Below are 17,165 nucleotides of genomic sequence, written 5' to 3'. Positions count from 1 at the left end.
GTTACGTAAGAGGAATAGCTTATGATGTGTTGTAGCACAGTTCAGTAACTATGGTTGACAACAATTAGTTGTTCATTTCAAAATAACTAGTCAAAAGGATTTTGAGTATTACTGTCACAAAGAAATGATACTTATTTTAAAGTGGTAGGATATACCAATTACCCTATTCCAATCCATTCTTTACACATTGTGGTTATATACTAAAATATACTGTGTTCCATTGATATACAATAACAAACCTTAAAAATCGGGGCCAGAGAGATGGCTCAGGTTAAGAGCACTGGCTGCTCTTCCTGAGGATTGGAGTTCAATTCCCAGCAACCACATGGTTTCTCACAGTGAGATCTGGTGCCCTCTTCTGGCGTGTGTATACATAATAAACAAATAAACAAACAAACAAATAAATAAAAATATTTAATCTTGCTAGCCGGGCGGTGGTGGTGCACACCTTTAGTCCCAGCACTTGGGAGGCAGAGGCAGGCAGATCTCTGTGAGTTTGAGGCCAGCCTGATCTACAGAGCTAGTTTTAGGACAGCCAAGGCTACACAAAGAAACCCTGTCTTGAAAAACCAAAAAAAGAAAAAAATTTTAGAACTTTTAAAAAATCATTTGATCCATGTGGATTTTCTAGTTGATTCATTTTAACTGAGTAGCACTTCATTGTATTAACATACTATAGTTTACCCATTCATCTGTTAAAGGAGATTGTTTCCATTAAAGTAAACATTCTTTTTTCTTTTTTTGAATCAGGGTTTCTCTATGTAACAGTCCTGGCTATCCTGGAACTCACTCTGTAGCCCAGGCTGACTCGAATTCACAGAGATCCTCCTGCCTCTGCCTCTCAGTACCAGGATTAAAGGCATGCGCCACCACCGCCTGGCAAAGTAAACATTCTTAATCATTTCTTTTTACTCACATGTAAGGAATTTCTCCAGGGTATGTCTCTAGAAGCAGAATTATATAAAATAAAGTGACTTCACCAGATTCAGTACTCCTAATTTGCTTCTAGATGATGATGATGACGATGATGATGACGACGACGACGATTTTGGGACAGTCTAATGTAATGTAGCCCAGGCTGGCCTTAAACTCTGTGTAGCTGAGAATGACTTGACTCCTAATCATCCTTCCTTCATATCCAAGTAGTAGAATTACAGATGTGCTGCCATTTTATAAAAGACTAAAGACTTTCATTTGTTTTTTTGGGACAGGGTTTCTCTATGTAGCTCTATGGAACTCACTATGTAGAACAGGCTGGCCTTGAACTCACAGCGATACACCTGCCTCTGCCTCCCAACTGCCAGAATTAAAGGCATGAGGCATCATGCCAGGTTGTAAGTACAGACTCTAACACTGTTTTAAGGCTCATTATGATTTCCATTCTAAGGGAAGGCAATGTAAGGTGCCTTTTTAAAGTGAAATATATGTGGTTGTATGTTTAATAGAGTTTATTTCACAGTCCAGCCTTATTGTTTCATCTCCCATAAGACCCACAGATGGCATCCTTCTGTGGGATGGATTTATTGACATATGTGTACTTTGATTGCAAGTTTTGATTTTATGCCTTCTGCCCTAGACTGTGAACTAAGTCTACAAGGACTCAGATCTTGTTTTTCTTGTTTATTCTATTAAGTTTCTGACAGATAGTGAAAGAATGACTAACTCAGCCTGCCTTATGTTACTTACTCAAACAGAAATGATTAGTGTAAATTAGCTTTATTATAGAGTGAATTTTCATCTTCTAAATCCTCAGATTATCCCAGAGTAGGACAATCTACTATGCTTAAATAGGATTTTGTTTCAGTTTCTTCCTAGTACTTAAGTTAAATATTACCAGATTTATAATTCTCTTATACCTGTGCTTTTTTTCTCCTCCTCTTAAGGGATGGAGATTGAACATAGGACCTTACTGGGTAGGTGCTCTATCACTGAGCTATATACCTAAGTCCTACATGGGTCTATTAAACAAATTTGAGGGCTGGAGGTTTAACTAAGTGATGGAAGACTTGGTAGTATTCTTGAAGGTCTTGAGTTTGAACCTCAGCAGTGAAAATAAAAATTGAAGTGCTTCTTTATTTATGTTTGTCAATATGACACAGCCTAGGAGGCTTCTGAGACTATCTGAGGGATTATCTTAATTACATTATTTGGGAGGACCTACCCACTGTAGTTTGCACCTTTTCCTGTAGGAGAGCTGAGCATTAGTATGCATGCATTAACTCATTACTGCCTGCTATTGATTGAGGATATAATGTGATTAGTTGGTTCAAATTCCTGCTGCCTTGATTTCCCTGCAATGATGGTGTCTTAGCTATTTTTCTATTGCTACAATAAAACACCACAACCAAGGTAACTTATAGAAGAAAGAGTTTTTTGGGGACGTACAATTTAGAGGGTTAAAGTCCATGACCATCATGATAGGAAGCATGGTAGCAGGCAGGCAGGTAGGCATGACCCCAGAGCAATAGATGAGAACTTACTTACATTTTGATCCACAAGTACAAAGAAGAGAGAGCGAACTGGGAATTGCATGGGCTTTTAAAACCTCAAAGCCCATCCCCAGTGATACACCTCCTCCAATTAAGACCACACTTCCCAATCCTTCCCAAACAGTTCCACCAACTGGGGACCAGGCATTCAAACATATGAGCCTATGGGGGCCATTCTCCTTCAGACCACCACAAGTGAACTGTAACCTGGAATTGTGAGCCAAATAATCCCTTTCTCCCTTAAACTACTTTTTTTTTTTTTTTTTTTTTTTTTAAAGATAGAATCTCCACGGTCTCCCTGTATAGCTCTGGCTGTCCTAGGACTCACTGTGTAGACTAGGCTGGCCTCAGACTCCCAGAGATCCATCTTCCCCATCTCCAGAGTACTGGGATTAAATATGTGTGTCACATCTGGCTCCCTTAAGTTACTTTTGTCAGGGTATTCTATTATAGCAACAGGAAGTAAAACCAAAGACAGCCGTGTGTGTGTGTGTGTGTGTGTGTGTGTGTGTGTGTGTCTGTGTGTGTCTGTGTTACATGCATGTGAGTGTGCAGGCACACATGCCTGTGCACATATATGTAGAAGCCTGAGCAGGCTATCGGGTATCTTTTTTTTTGTGCTTGCCTTTAACAAGGCCTTAGAGAACTAGAAGCTCCTAAGTTTCACTGTCTTCACATCCCCCAATGCTAGAGTGACAGCATGTGTAGCCATGCCAGCTTTTTACATGGTGCTAAGAATTTGAATTTGCGTCCTTCTGTTTGCACAGCAAGAGCTTTTAACCACTGATCCATCTTCCCATTCCCTGCCTTTACAGTTCTAATGGAATGAAAATAAATTGTGCTGTTTTTGCCAATTGACCAAACTATCTCATGCCATTTCTCAAAAATCTTAGGCCTAGACAGTCATGACTGACTTGTATAATTTTATAGGGACCTGCTTTCATAACTAACCACAAACCTCTGACAATTTTTCCATTGTCAGAAAGATAAGGCCTAAGTGTCATGTTGGAAGTTGCTATCTTCTTAGTAAAATAAAATTCCATTTGCAGAGGCCAGTATTTGGGTTTTTATGATTAATAAATGCATTCTGATTTTAATAGCTTACGTGTTGAATAGTTCATATTTGGTATTTGGAGCCTATTCTCCATTTATCTCTGCTTTGTTAATCAGGCCCTTCTGTACATCATGGAGCACTGTTAGGATTTACTCAGCAGTTGAACTGCAGGGTTTCACGTCCAGTCTTATTTTCTGTCCTTGCACCTTAGTGATGCTTCAGTGAGTTTATTATTAAGTTTCCTCATACTGCTTGGTGATAGCAATTCACATAGCTTGATAACTAAAAACAAACAAAAACCCTCATTGCTTCCAGTATACCCGTTAATGTACATAGCTGAGCCTGTATTCTTTTTCTGTAATATTATATTTGAGCTAATGCATAATGCCTTATAAATTTTATAATCTTTAAAATATTTTGGGGTGTCTCAGAAATAATTTATTGAATTTTTTCTCTTACATTGGGTGGGATATTTTATTGATTTGTAATTTTTTTCACTGCTTTCTATTTGTTCTTTTATTTTGAGACAGTCTCCCTCTGTATCCTAGGCTGGCCTTAAACTCAGCTGGTCCCTCTACCTCAACCTCAAGAGTGCTAAGAGTACAAGTGCTGTACCATACATGGTTTGAATAGTGTATTTAAATCTCTTTTGTTTGTTTAGCTAAACTGTCAGATATGTTCAGTATGTATGTGGTTGTTGGTAGACTGTGCATCATTTTGGACTTGCACATAATAAACACTTGATGCTTATGATTATGGAGCTGAACCTTATCCATGAACTATTGATTTATTGCATACTTGTCTCCACTTAGCAACCTAATTATCTCTGTCCCTTGGATATAGTATCTGATGCAGTCACATCTGTGGACATTTTAGTATTCACTTTTCAACTGTTTTAGAAAGACAAATTCTACATTCCCTATAACTGACTTGAACTTGCTGTGTAGCCAGTGATTACCTTGAACTTGAAAAAATAAGTTTTTTATATTCATTTATTATTATTACGTGTGTGTGTGTGTGTGTGTGTGTGTGTGTGTGTGTGTTCATATGTGTGTCTCTGTGTCTATGTGTAGGTCAGAGGCAACATGTGTATAGAAGTCAGATGACAATTTGTGGGAGTCAATTTTCCCATCTAGTGAGTTCCAAGGATGGAACTCAAGTTCCCAAGCTTAGCAGTCAGTGTCCTTACCCGTGGAGCCATCTTGGATTTTTTTATCCTCCTGACTACATCTCTGGATTGCTGGGATTGTAGATATGCACCTCCATATCTGGTTTGTGTGTTGTTAGGGATTGAACACAGTGCATTATAAAAGGCAAGGGCAAGGCAGGCATTTCACCAGCTGAGCTATATCCCAGCCTTTTCTTGTATAGCACATTCTCAGGTTGCTTCTGGGGCAGTCAGCCTGATAATTAAGCCTTGGAAAGAGCCCAAGTGTTTAAGGCTCCTTGTCTAGGCAATAGCAACAGGAACATTAGTGTGTGTGTGTGTGTGTGTGTGTGTATATTATATAGCTATTTATGATAATATATACAGAGGTATGTATCTGCATATGTATATATATACACATACTACTATATATAATACATATATATTGATATATGTGTAATATATATATTAATTCTAATACATATATCAATGTAAAGTTCTTAATCAATATTGGTTTTATTGAGGAGCATTGGGTTACCAGTTAAGACTTTTTTTTTTTGTCTTTACTTTTAAATACCATTCCTTTGCTTTAAACTACTTGGTAGATATATCCTTTATTTCTTTAAAATTTGCTCTTAAAAATGTGACATTATGGTAAGTCTGTATCTCCACTTGAAGTCACAAAGAACATGCAGGAGCCTGTTAACTTGAAAAGGAAAGGAAATCCATAGGGATAGTGTTTGGGATCCATGGCCGGGCTTCTTTTTTTTTGGTGTGTGTGTGTGTGTGTGTGTGTGTGTGTGTGTGTGTGTGTGTGTGTTTCAAGACAGGGTTTCTCTGTGTAATTTTGGTACCTGTCCTGGATCTTGCTCTGTAGACTAGGCTGGCCTCGAACTCACAGAGATCCGCCTGTCTCTGCCTCCTAAGTGCTGGGATTAAAGGCGTGCACCACCACTGCCTGGCATGGCCAGACTTCTAAAGCCTTTATTGTGCTTCCGAGAATAAAGAAGTGGGATTGGTAATGGCTGTCATTAAGAGCACTGGCTACTCTTCCTGAGGATCCAGGTCTGATTCCCAGCACCCATATGGTGGCTCATAATTGTCAGTAACTCCAATTCCAGGGGATCTAATGCCCTCTTCTGGCCTCCACAAGTACCTGCACTCACATGTACATACCTACACATATCACACATGCATACACATAGCTAAAAGCAAAATAAATTTTAAAACACAACTTAGTATGGTGGCATGAATCTGTAATCTCAGCTCCTGTACAGTTAGATGGGAGACTGAAAGTTTGTGGGCCAGCTAGCATGGCAGAAACAACAGGAGAGATCCAACCTAAACAAAGAGGAGGGAGAAAATTGACTCCCTAAAATCCTTTACTTCCACATGTGTGATACCAGATAACCCTCACCCCACCACACATACAAGAATAAATAAAATGTCTAGAGTGTTTCATCTTATGAATTTATTGTAATTTATAAAAAGTTTGCTATTGGTATGTCATTTTTGCGTTCTTGAACTCTTGTTAACAGTACATATCACATTTGGGAGCTAGATAAGCTCACATACTGTCTCCAGAAAACTTTCTATTATTTTACCACATACTTTTCAGCAATTTATCTTCTTTCTCATGGTATTCCCCCCTCCCCCCCCCCCCCAGCTGAGGACCAAACCCAGGGCCTTGAGCTTGCTTGGCAAGCTCTCTACCACTGAGCTAAATCCCCAACCCCTTCATGGTATTTTTCTTTCCACTTTTTATCAAGTATCTTCATCTTCTTTCCATCCTTACTATAAGGTTTTCTGGGAAAGCAACTCTCTCTGTCTGACTTTATTTTGAGACAAAGTTTTATTATGTGGCTCCAACTGGCTGGAACTTGCAATGTAAACCAAGCTGGCCTTGAACTCTTAAAAGATACACTTGTCTCTGCCTCCTGGGTGCTGTAATTAAAAGTGCACTACCATTCCTCCCCTGTCCTTTTTGAAAAGTTTTTTTTTTTAATAGTGTGAATGTGTGTCTGTGTCTGTCTATCTGTCTGTATGCAGGTATGTGCATTCAAGTGTAAGTGCTCAAGGAGGCAGAGGCATTGGATCCCCCAGGTACCAATGGATGTGAGATGCCCAGTGTGGGTGCTGAGATCTGAACTCCTGGACTCTGGAAGAACAGTGCATTCATCACTGCAGAGCCATCTTTTCCAGTCCCTCTTTCAATTTTTTTTCTCTTCTGTGTTCTGTTTGGGCACTGCTTTGTTATTTACTAGTTATTAAGTGTTGCTTGTATAGCTAGAGGTACATGTTATCATTCTTAGAAAGTAATACTGACAGTTTATGTGAGAGAATTGTTTTTTTTTTTAAAGTAATAATGTCTTTTCTTATTAAGGCCTAGGATACTAAATACTTGGAATCAAGCAGACACTCCTTTGATTCATTGTCCTTGATAACATGTATTATTTATCTTTTTTTTTTTTGTACAAGAAACTATTTAAGACAGATAAAATACTGACTCCCAGAGAGTTCCCTGGGATAACAGTAAAATCTTGGGTAGAATAGACTATAGAAAACAACAGTCTGTACTTTAGGCAGTTTTTGTTGCTAGAACAAAATCCTTTTGTAGGTCATGAACTTTTGAGTAGGCTGAGTTTTGAGTTAGCCTCAATTAAGATTTTTGGTTGTTAACTTGTACCACCCAGGCTCCAAGATTAGCAATTGGAGAAAGGCACCGCAATGGAATTAAAGTAACCATGGCAACCATTATAATGTAAATGTGCCTTTTGGGGAGGAAGTAAAGAGCGTGGGCACTTGTTAGGGTATTCCTTTATTACATTTACAACTGGAGTGGACAAGCATTTTGCTTATTTTCAAATAATGGTATAGCTGATCTTTGGCCATTTTTGAATTTTATACTATTCCAATCTTAAAAGTTTTACCAAGGTGGTAGCACTGTGCTTTAATATATGTATGAAACAGAAGATGAATCTCTAATGTGCTTTCCTACATGCACATTGAGACTTCAGCCTCTTTTACTGACAGTATCCTTCTCCCTGCCCTCTGGCACTGATATTGTGGTTCTGCATCGAATCTCTAAGACACAAAGGAAGCCGCTTAGGTTTCCAGAGAAGCAGCTTCATGACCTATGATGACCAATGTCTGGTTTATGGTGAAACTGTTAACCCCAAAGATGCGAGGAGAAAGACCACCAACCCAAATCATGATGGCCAAATTAATTAAAGCAAGCTTTTTTTTTTTTTTAATTCCTGCACACAGGCTGTCCTCCCTAGAAGTGGGGTTCAAGAGATCAGCATTGAATATGGGGAAGATAATGACTTTGTAGTCCAGGAGTAGGATTTGGCAGGCAAATATCAGGGTTACAGAAGCAGGACATAAACATTAACAAATTGATCATAACAACCTGAAACAAATACATGTTTCCAAGGTAGTCATAACAAGGTAGTCATAACATCAGGTGGTCATAATAACCTTTTGAAACAAAGACATGGTTGCTGTTTTCTGGAAAGAGCAGTACAGAACCATTTGTAGTTAAGGTTACATGTGGACCATAGCCCAACCCTCGAGAAACAGAGGTTCAGTTATAAACAAGAATGAACCTAGTTTGTCTTTACTATAAGATGGCTTTCAAGCCTAAGATGGAGGCAGACTGGTTCATTAGAACCAGTACTGCCATGGTTACTTGTTAACCAGCACAAGAGAGATATCTTTACTCTTACATCTTATTTTTTTGTTTTAGCCTTTGGGATTTAAGAAATAAAAGTTTCTGTTTCATAGTTGTAATGTATTATTATTTTAATGTAAGTATTATTTCTGGATCTAGACATTATATGACTTGAAGGAAACATAAAAGTGAAACCAGAGTAATTGACAAACAGGTGAAGTTGCTAAGTTAAGGACTCTACTTACTTACTCCCTGCAAGAGCCGAGTGGCTTTCACAAAGGGCTTGCCAGTGAAAAGTGTAAGGTTCTTACTCAACGTTGTTGTCTTGGTGGTGCTAGATAAATGGCTTCTCTCAGCCCCGATTTCCCTCTTGGTGAAAGAAGAAGGAAAATGATTCTGTTGCAGGGAAATACAAGTCATTCTCGTCATAAGAGATACTCCTGGGCTTCTGAGAGATTAGGTGTTAGGCAGATTCCTTGATAGGCAGACAGGTAGGGAGAGGGGCCATGAGTAGGCAATAAAGATGGTGAATTTCCAAGATAGCTGACTTCTTCCTTAGCCTCCACACCTGAGTCAGAGGCCTGGCAGCTTAAAACAAAGACCTTGCGGGCTTTTTCTCCTACAAGTAGGACCAGTTTCTGCATCTGTCTGTGTGTGTCTGTGCATGTGAGTGCAGGTGCCTCAAGAGGCCAGAAGAGAGTGTTTGGTCTCTTGGAGCTGGAGTTACAGGTGGTTGTAAGCTGCCCAGCATGTGTACTAGGAACCAAATGGGTCCTCTGCAAGAGCAGCAGGCACTTTTAACTCCTGAGCCATCTCTCTAGCTGCCCGGAGATCATTCTTGATTCTCTTATTCTTTATGTCTGTCAGATCCATTAAACTATCCTGATTATCCTCTCCTGACCCTATTGATTAGGTAGTGTCACTCAAGTAAGAAAAGGTCATATTCCAAATTCTAATTCTCAAGATACTGCTTGACCAATAACAATTTCCTTCCTAGTTCATATCACTGTACTATTATCAATTGTGTTAGCTTTAAAATTTTCTTATTATATGCTTAGGTGCTTGTCTCCAGGTATGTCTGGGTACCTTATACATGCCTGGTGCCCAATGGAGGTCAAAGGAAGGCATTGGATACTCTAGAACTAGGGTTATAGATGGTTGTGAGCTGCCATGTAGGTGCTGGGAATTGAACCTGGGTCCCCTGGAACAATAAACCAGTTAGTTCTTTTAACCACTGAGCTATTTCTCCAGCCCATCTTAGCTTTTTAAGCTGATCTCTCATACTGAAGTTAATGTTGAGCTCATAGTTAACTAACCTCTTGTCAACATATGTTATAATGGGTTGATTACGAGTTTTATACTCTGACTTTCCTGTTTTGAATTTAGTTGTGTTTTTTGTTTTTGTTTATTTTGTGTGTGTATGATAAATTAATGTACATTTATCCTTAATGAATTACATCTTCAATTTTCAACCTATTTCTATATGTGTATTTGTAATTTTTTTGTTTCATGCTGTCATTTAATTTTTATAGATAGCCTTATATCATATTAGCAAAATTTATAAGATATTTAAATCTTCAAGATGGTGATAAACATCTAACATAAATTGGAATCTATAGCCCTATAGCAACATTAGATACTTCTATCCAGATTGAGATTATTGATTATTAATCCAAGAATGGTATTGTATTTTAACTAGTGGTGAGCCTATGACTTGACTAGCATAAGAAACCCTACTTAGACTCAACAATAAGCACTTGATCTTTTCTATGTTACTTCTTAGTTACAGAATTGTGGCACAAAAGTAAAATTATGTTTAGCATGGTTTATTTCTTTATTTTGTTTTTTCCAGACAGGGTTTCTCAGTGTAGCCCTGGCTGTCCAGGAACCTGCTCTGTAGACCAGATTGGACTCAAATTCTCAGAGATCTACCTGCCTCTGCCTCCAAAGAGTTCTGCACCACCATGTCCAGCTATTAGCGTGATTTATTTATTAATTTATTTTTGGTGACTGGTTCTGACTTGTGCACTTCCATGCATCTCATTTGCCCTATCATAGGCCAATGTAGGATTTTTCTGTTAAACTCACTTAATCGATATTAAAGAATATGTAGTCATCCTTTTCCTTTGGAATTGAGAATTTGAATTGAATATTTTGATTTTTAGTTCTGTAACTTCTTTTCCATGGAGGTCTCAGTGTTTGAGGGAGTAATTATCTGGACCTGAGATCTGAGCTTACTGTAAGCTACTACATGTTCTTTTTGCTCTTTTATTGTCTTTTTTCCCCTACTTCATGGTCTAGTTTTCTCTTAACTGTGTATATTTTATTTTTTTCTAGAATTTGAAGTGTGTGTGTGTGTGTGTGTGTGTGTGTGTGTGTGTGTGTGTGTGTTTTAACCTGCCTCTTTTTCAGATAAGATCTCATTATGTAGCTCAAGCTGACCCCCAAACTCAGGATCCTTCTGTGTCAGCCTCTCTAGTGCTGTGATTATAGATGTGTGCTACCAAGCTTGGCTATGAAATCATTCTCAATAAAGAAAATCAAGCATTAAATAGGCTAAATTTCCTCTAATATCTTTTAACACGATAAAGGGGTGTGTCTTATATTTTTGTATTTGGAAAAAATACAATTAGTGTTTTTCCTAAGTGGTATAAATTTTCTTTTTGTTGTTGTTTTTTTAGACATTGTTTCTATATGTAGTCCTGGCTGTCCTGGAGCTCACTATGTAGACCAGGCTGGCTTTGAATTCACAGAGATCCACTTGCTTCTCTGGTGTAGCTGAGGTTTTCCTGTGTCCCACCTGACCTGAGGTCAGGACAAATCTCTCTCACCCACCAGTCCTGCAGCCGCTTGGACCCAAGTAAACACACAGAGGCTTATATTAGTTAAAACTGGTTGGCCATTAGCTCAGGCCTACTACTGACTAGCTCTTACACTTAAACTCAGCCCATTTCTGTTAATCTATATGTCACCACATCTTCTGTTGCTTTACCTGTGTGCCATTACATGCTGCTCCCTGGCTTAGCCTTCCAGCCTTCCCACAATTCTCCTTGTTTGCTTATCCTGCCTATACTTCCTACCTGGCTACTGACCAATCAACATTTTATTTATCAACCAATCATAGCAACACATTCACAGCATACAGAGCGATATCCACAGCACTCTAGGGCTAGGATTAAAGAGATGCACCACCAAGCCCAGCTCAATAAGTGATATAATTTTCATACTGAATTATTTGTTGCATTGGTCGATATTTGGGCTCTAGAGATGAGCAAGACATAGTCTGCTCTCAGTGAGGCCAACATATAGCTGGAGAGATACATATTTATGTTATTCACTGTATAGCAAGATAAGGGCTAGCAAAGGATCTCAGACATTCTTTGATGAGACTGAGGAAAGAATAGCTAACAAGGAATCATTGTGCTGGCTAATATACTCCTCTACAGAAGAACTCTGTTTAAAGTAGTTTCTTTGGCCAGTCATGGTGACACATGCCTCCAGTCCCAGCATTTGAAAGGCTGAGGCAGGTAGACTGAGAATTTGCAGCTATCTGGACTATATAATGAGATACTATCTCTAAAACAAAGATTTTTAAGAGTATACAGTTAAGTTTTTTTTTTTTTTTTTCGAGACAGGGTTTCTCTGTGTAGCTTTGCGCCTTTCCTGGGACTCACTTGGTAGCCCAGGCTGGCCTCAAACTCACAGAGATCCGCCTGCCTCTGCCTCCTGAGTGCTGTGATTAAAGGCGTGCGCCACCACCGCCCAGCTTACAGTTAAGTTTTAGGGTGGGATTGGAGATGCAGGAATAACACTTGTGGGGTTCATAGCAGGAAATATGATTAAAACTAAACCAGCCTGTCTGTCTTATGAGGTACTATATAAATCTTTTTAGTCTTTGTTATGTTGTAGTCATAAGCAGCACCCAGATTTCAGTGACTTACTAAACGTAGTTTATTTTTTGCTCATGCTGATGTCTTTTGTGTAGTTTTGTTCCAGGATTCAGGCTGGAGCTATGCCTCTCATTGGAGGCATTTTTATTGTGCCAGAAGGAAATGAGGCATGGAAGAATATACATAGTGGTGTTCTGAAAGCTGTTCAGAGTGAGCTTTGCCATTTCCTCCCCTCTTCCCTTTCCTCCTCCTCTCCCTCTCTTCTTTCACTCTCCTTTATCTATTTATTTTTGAAACTGGACCTTGTTACATAGGTTTGGCTCCCTGGAACTTCCTATGTAACCCAGGCTAGCCTTGAACTCTTAGCAATACTCCTGCCTCAGCCTCCCAGGTACAGAGATTACAAAAGTGAGTGACTATGCTCAGCTTTCCTTTCCTTTATTAACACATCATTGAATAAAACAAGTTGTGTAGGCAATCTGACATCAAGTTTTTAGACATGCCCTAACCCTCCATCAGGGAGGAACAGTGAATATCTTGAATAATAATGTAATCTCTGTGTATTCATCAAACTTTACTCTCTGGATTATGGATGTCTGGTTGACTACACACTGTACACATTATTCCGGTAGTATACTGGAATAATGCTGGTAGCCTATAAGGAAATGAGAGACTACAAATTATCCTGGAAGCTTTAGTTTTTGTATTCCTAAGGGTACTCTAATCCTGACACTTGTTTGTGTCTGAGTGCTAAGAAGAGAGTGCCGTGGTTTTATGCTTTGACTCTGATATGGCCCTTGTAGGCTCATGCTTTGAATTCTTGCTCTCTAGCTTGTGTTGCCTTTTGGGGAGGTTGTGGGTCTTGGCTAGTAGGTTTTTGTTTGGGCCTTTGGAGGTTTACCTGGCTCCTGACTCCGGCCTCACTCTCTGCCTTCTGACCTCCTCTGACATAAATAGCCTTTACCACCATCATGCTGCCACAAGCTGAGCTGCTCGGCCGCCTTCCCTTCCCTGATGTGATGAAGTCCTCCCAAACCCTGAGTTGGGGTAATTGCTCCTCTCTCAGGTGGTTTTTCTCAGTACTTTGTCACAGCACCTAGAAGACTAAACAATGGCACATGACCACATTTACCTTCGAGAAGATGACTTTGGACTTAGCACACAGAGCGAGAGAAGGGGAGGGCAGGAGCAGAAGACTACTTAGTGTAGAAAGAGTGGGTTCTTTCAGGTCAGTGAGCACTGGGGCCTCAGGGTGGGGTGCAGAGTTACAGGGTTCTTTTTGAGTTACTTCAGATGTTGGTTCAAGTCCTGGTTCATCGTGAGTAAGAACAAAAGAAAGGGAAGAAATACACAGAAATACGCAGTTGCCTGCCATTTGGAGTGGGTGGTAAATTGACCAACATAGGAAGTAACAGTAATAGAAGATACTTTACTTGATATACATTGAATTTGAGGTGTTTGAGGAACACCTAAATGGAGATGACTAGTAAGCAAATTGGATAAACTGATATAAAGCTCATTAGATAGCTTGGTTGTCATGTGCAAAACCCTGGGGTTTGATCCCCAACACTACCAAAAAAGAAAAGAAATCATGATATGTAAGGATGGGAAATCATGAATCAGAAAGAAAAGCCAAAAAGGAGAAGGCCAAAGCCAAGAGTTTGAAAGTAAAGATATGACCCTTAGTGAAGTCATAGCATAGGTGACTGATTAAACCAGCAAGCCAAAGGAAGTTAGAAAGTGGGATGCTCAAGTGCTATCTTGGAGATGGAGACTTTTCAAGTGATGAAAAGATCTGAAGTGTGCTGGGCACTTTAGTTCCAACACAGAGGCAGAGGCAGAGGCAGAGGCAGAGAGGCAGAGGCAGAGAGGCAGAGGCAGAGAGGCAGAGAGGCAGAGAGGCAGAGAGAGGCAGAGGCAGAGAGGCAGAGGCAGAGGCGCAGAGGCAGAGGCGCAGAGGCAGAGAGGCAGAGAGGCAGAGAGGCAGAGAGAGGCAGAGAGGCAGAGAGAGGCAGAGAGGCAGAGAGAGGCAGAGAGAGGCAGAGAGGCAGAGAGAGGCAGAGAGGCAGAGAGAGGCAGAGAGGCAGAGGCAGAGGCAGGCAGATCTCTGTGAGTTCCAGACCAGCCTGGGTCTACAGAGCAAATTCCAGGACAGCCAGGACTGTTATATAGAGAAACCCTATCTCGAAAAACAAAAACAGAAAAAAAGGTTCTGAAGTATGGCCTTGGTTGTAGTTAGCTGAGCTAGATTTGAAGAGACTGTCATTGGAAATGACATCTAGGAAGTCAATGCTGAAGCCTTTATAGGCTGCCTACATTGAAATCATCCAATATGACAGAAACTACCTAGTTGTTTAATATGTGTTCAGTTTTTACTTCCCTGTTGACAAAACCCTGGGCAATATTCACTTAACAAACAACAACAACAAAAAGCCCCACTACTTAGAATTAAATTCACTTGTGCCTAATAGTAACCCCCAATTGTATGGTTTTTCTTTGTCCATGAATTTTTCTAAAAATATGCCTCATTGTTCATATGAAGTAATTTTATTTCAAATAAAAATCATCTTTTTCACATATTTTATAGCATTTGTGACATTTATTATGTTCTAATTTAAGTAAGTTATATGCATGATTTACTGATCCTCAGTTGTAATCCTTTGATTGTATATATTGCATTTTATTTATAAAGAGAGCTATAAAGATGATCGTTGTTAGGTTGGTATATTGGCTCCACAAAGATGACTGAATGGCTGAGATTCTTAACCATAGCTCATGTTAAGTATGTTTCCATAATTAGGGGTGCTTTTGTGATTCATCATGACTGTTGGAGCTCAAGGCAGTATTTCTTATATGTACCAACCGGGAAAGACAAAGGGTGAAAGTCAAATTTATCATCTGATAGACTGGGGTTCTTAGTGGAATTTCAGATGACTAGAGCCTGGGAGCATCTGGGAGGAGAGGAGATGACAGAGTTGAATGGTGTGACCCTGAGAGGAGCTGCTGTTGGTGAGACTGAAGAAGTTTTTCAGAGAATATAGCAAGCAAAAGGCTCTCGGGTGTGTCACAGCACTTGTGGGACATTTTAAAGGACTAGCAAGGAGGCAGATGTGGTTGGACTAGAGTGAGGGTTGAGTTGTCAGATGAGGCTAGTGGGTGGGAAGGAGGCAGATACCACGTGTGGTCTTGATGGTCACAGTAAGGATTTTAGGAATTTCTGAAAGTTTTTAAACAGATCTTAAGTTTTAAAATCCTATCGGCTACAGGCTTGAGAATGGACTGAAAGGGTCAGGAGTGGTAGTAAGGAGATCAAGTAAGAGCTTATCGTGAAACCAGATAAAGGGGCAGCGACAGCCGGGCCCAGAGCATTGCAGGGAAGATGGGGAAAGTAGTTGGGTTCTGTCTGTCCTGAACGTGGAGGAAATAGGATCTGCTAATGTATTCTGTAGATTTGATATTGAAGAACAGTTTTGGATGTTCAAAGTCTTTGGACATAATAATTGAAATGACAAGTACAAAGGGGAGAAGTTGTCCACAATGATGGTCATTGTGCTGGTACAGTGACCACTACTATGGTTATAGTCAGTATCTTTCTGTTTCAGTATATTCCTGTAGTCATTTCATTTTTCTCAGTGTGTATTTAACTGGCTTTCAGTGTTTTCATCCAGTTTTGCTCAACAAATTACTGTTTAACAATTAGTTACAGTGGTCTAGTCGTTATCACATATTATCTGATTACAAAGCAAACCAAAATAGATTTTGCTTAATTGACTTATACAAAGAGGAAGGAAGTATGTGAGTAGGTTAGAGAAAAGGTGGAGAGCATATTGTAAGGATACTGGGGAAGCTGACAAACTCTAAGAAATGTGAAGAAATCACACCTTGGAAGAGTCATGAACTGTGTCACTAAGATCTAGGTAGCATAGTGGACATAATGTTTCTATCAGGGCCATGTTTGGGTAGACTACTCATCTCATTGAGTATCTAATTTAGTAGATGCTAGGATGGGAGACGGGACAGTCCGAAGTTGAATATTATACAATGTTTATAGCTTATAATAGAGTAGAATTAGCACATCATATTCATAACTGCCTAGAGTCTGATTACCCTAACATGCTCTCTCTGTCTCCGTCTCTGTGTGTGTGTGTGTGTGTGTGTAGTTTGAGACAGGATTTCTCTAAGTAGTTCAGGCTGTCCTGGAACTCACTCTGTAGCCCAGGCTGGCCTTGAACACAGAGATCCTCCTGCCTCTGCCTCCTGATGCTGGGGCTAAAGGCGTGCACCACCACACATGGCTGTGGATCCTGTCTTTTCAAATTTAAAGTTTATGGTGTCTGTACCCCTTTTACCTGATAAATTTGCTTGGTTCTTAGTTCATATTTATGTCTTCTTATCATTTAATACACACATGTAGCATATATCAACAATTATAGTGTTCATGATTTTTAAAAGGTATTTTTCTTGATATTTTCCCAGAATTTGAAAATAGTTGTTTGTTACTGTGTGATATGGTGTGTATGTACCATTGCCTGTTTGAGGACTATTTGAGAGTTCGTTCCTTCTTCGAGTTGTAGATTCTGGGAACTGAACTCGAGTCATCAGGTTTGTGTGTGGCAAAGCCCTTTTCACTGCTGAGCCATCTTGCCGGCCCCAGTGTGTGAATTTTATTTACAATTTCTTTTTTTTGCAATATTGGGCCTTGAACCTAGGGACTGTTGTGCTAGGCAATCCTTGGACCACTGAGCCTCTCCCAGTTTTGTTCCTTCCAAACTTTTTTTTCTGAGTAATATTCTGTGCTGATGTAAAATTCTTGAGTTAAGCCCCCTTTTAGTCCAGCAGATTTATATTGTACATTATTTGATAAAAGAAAGGCCAAAGCCGGGCGGTGGTGGCGCACGCCTTTAATCCCAGC

At 39.7% G+C, this 17,165-nt stretch overlaps 1 protein-coding gene and 1 long non-coding RNA gene across 3 annotated transcripts in view; both read left to right on the top strand.

Annotated features, from left to right (window-relative positions):
• The window catches only part of Ahcyl2 (adenosylhomocysteinase like 2), a 168,674-nt gene that overhangs the window by 19,451 nt on the left and 132,058 nt on the right, over positions 1–17,165 (top strand). The window lies entirely within an intron of this gene.
• Positions 1–17,165, top strand: part of LOC143272319 (uncharacterized) — a 60,123-nt gene that overhangs the window by 19,005 nt on the left and 23,953 nt on the right. Inside the window, exon 1 of the long non-coding RNA XR_013049785.1 lies at positions 1–17,124. This exon is cut by the window's left edge and continues 19,005 nt beyond it. This is a non-coding gene — a long non-coding RNA (uncharacterized LOC143272319). The remainder of the gene's footprint in view (positions 17,125–17,165) is intronic.

This window comes from Peromyscus maniculatus, chromosome 3 (genome assembly GCF_049852395.1).
Source record: "Peromyscus maniculatus bairdii isolate BWxNUB_F1_BW_parent chromosome 3, HU_Pman_BW_mat_3.1, whole genome shotgun sequence".
In the NCBI taxonomy this organism is placed as follows: domain Eukaryota; kingdom Metazoa; phylum Chordata; class Mammalia; order Rodentia; family Cricetidae; genus Peromyscus; species Peromyscus maniculatus.
The sequence above is the reverse complement of the archived record's forward strand: the minus strand, read 5'-3'. Positions and strand labels throughout refer to the sequence as shown.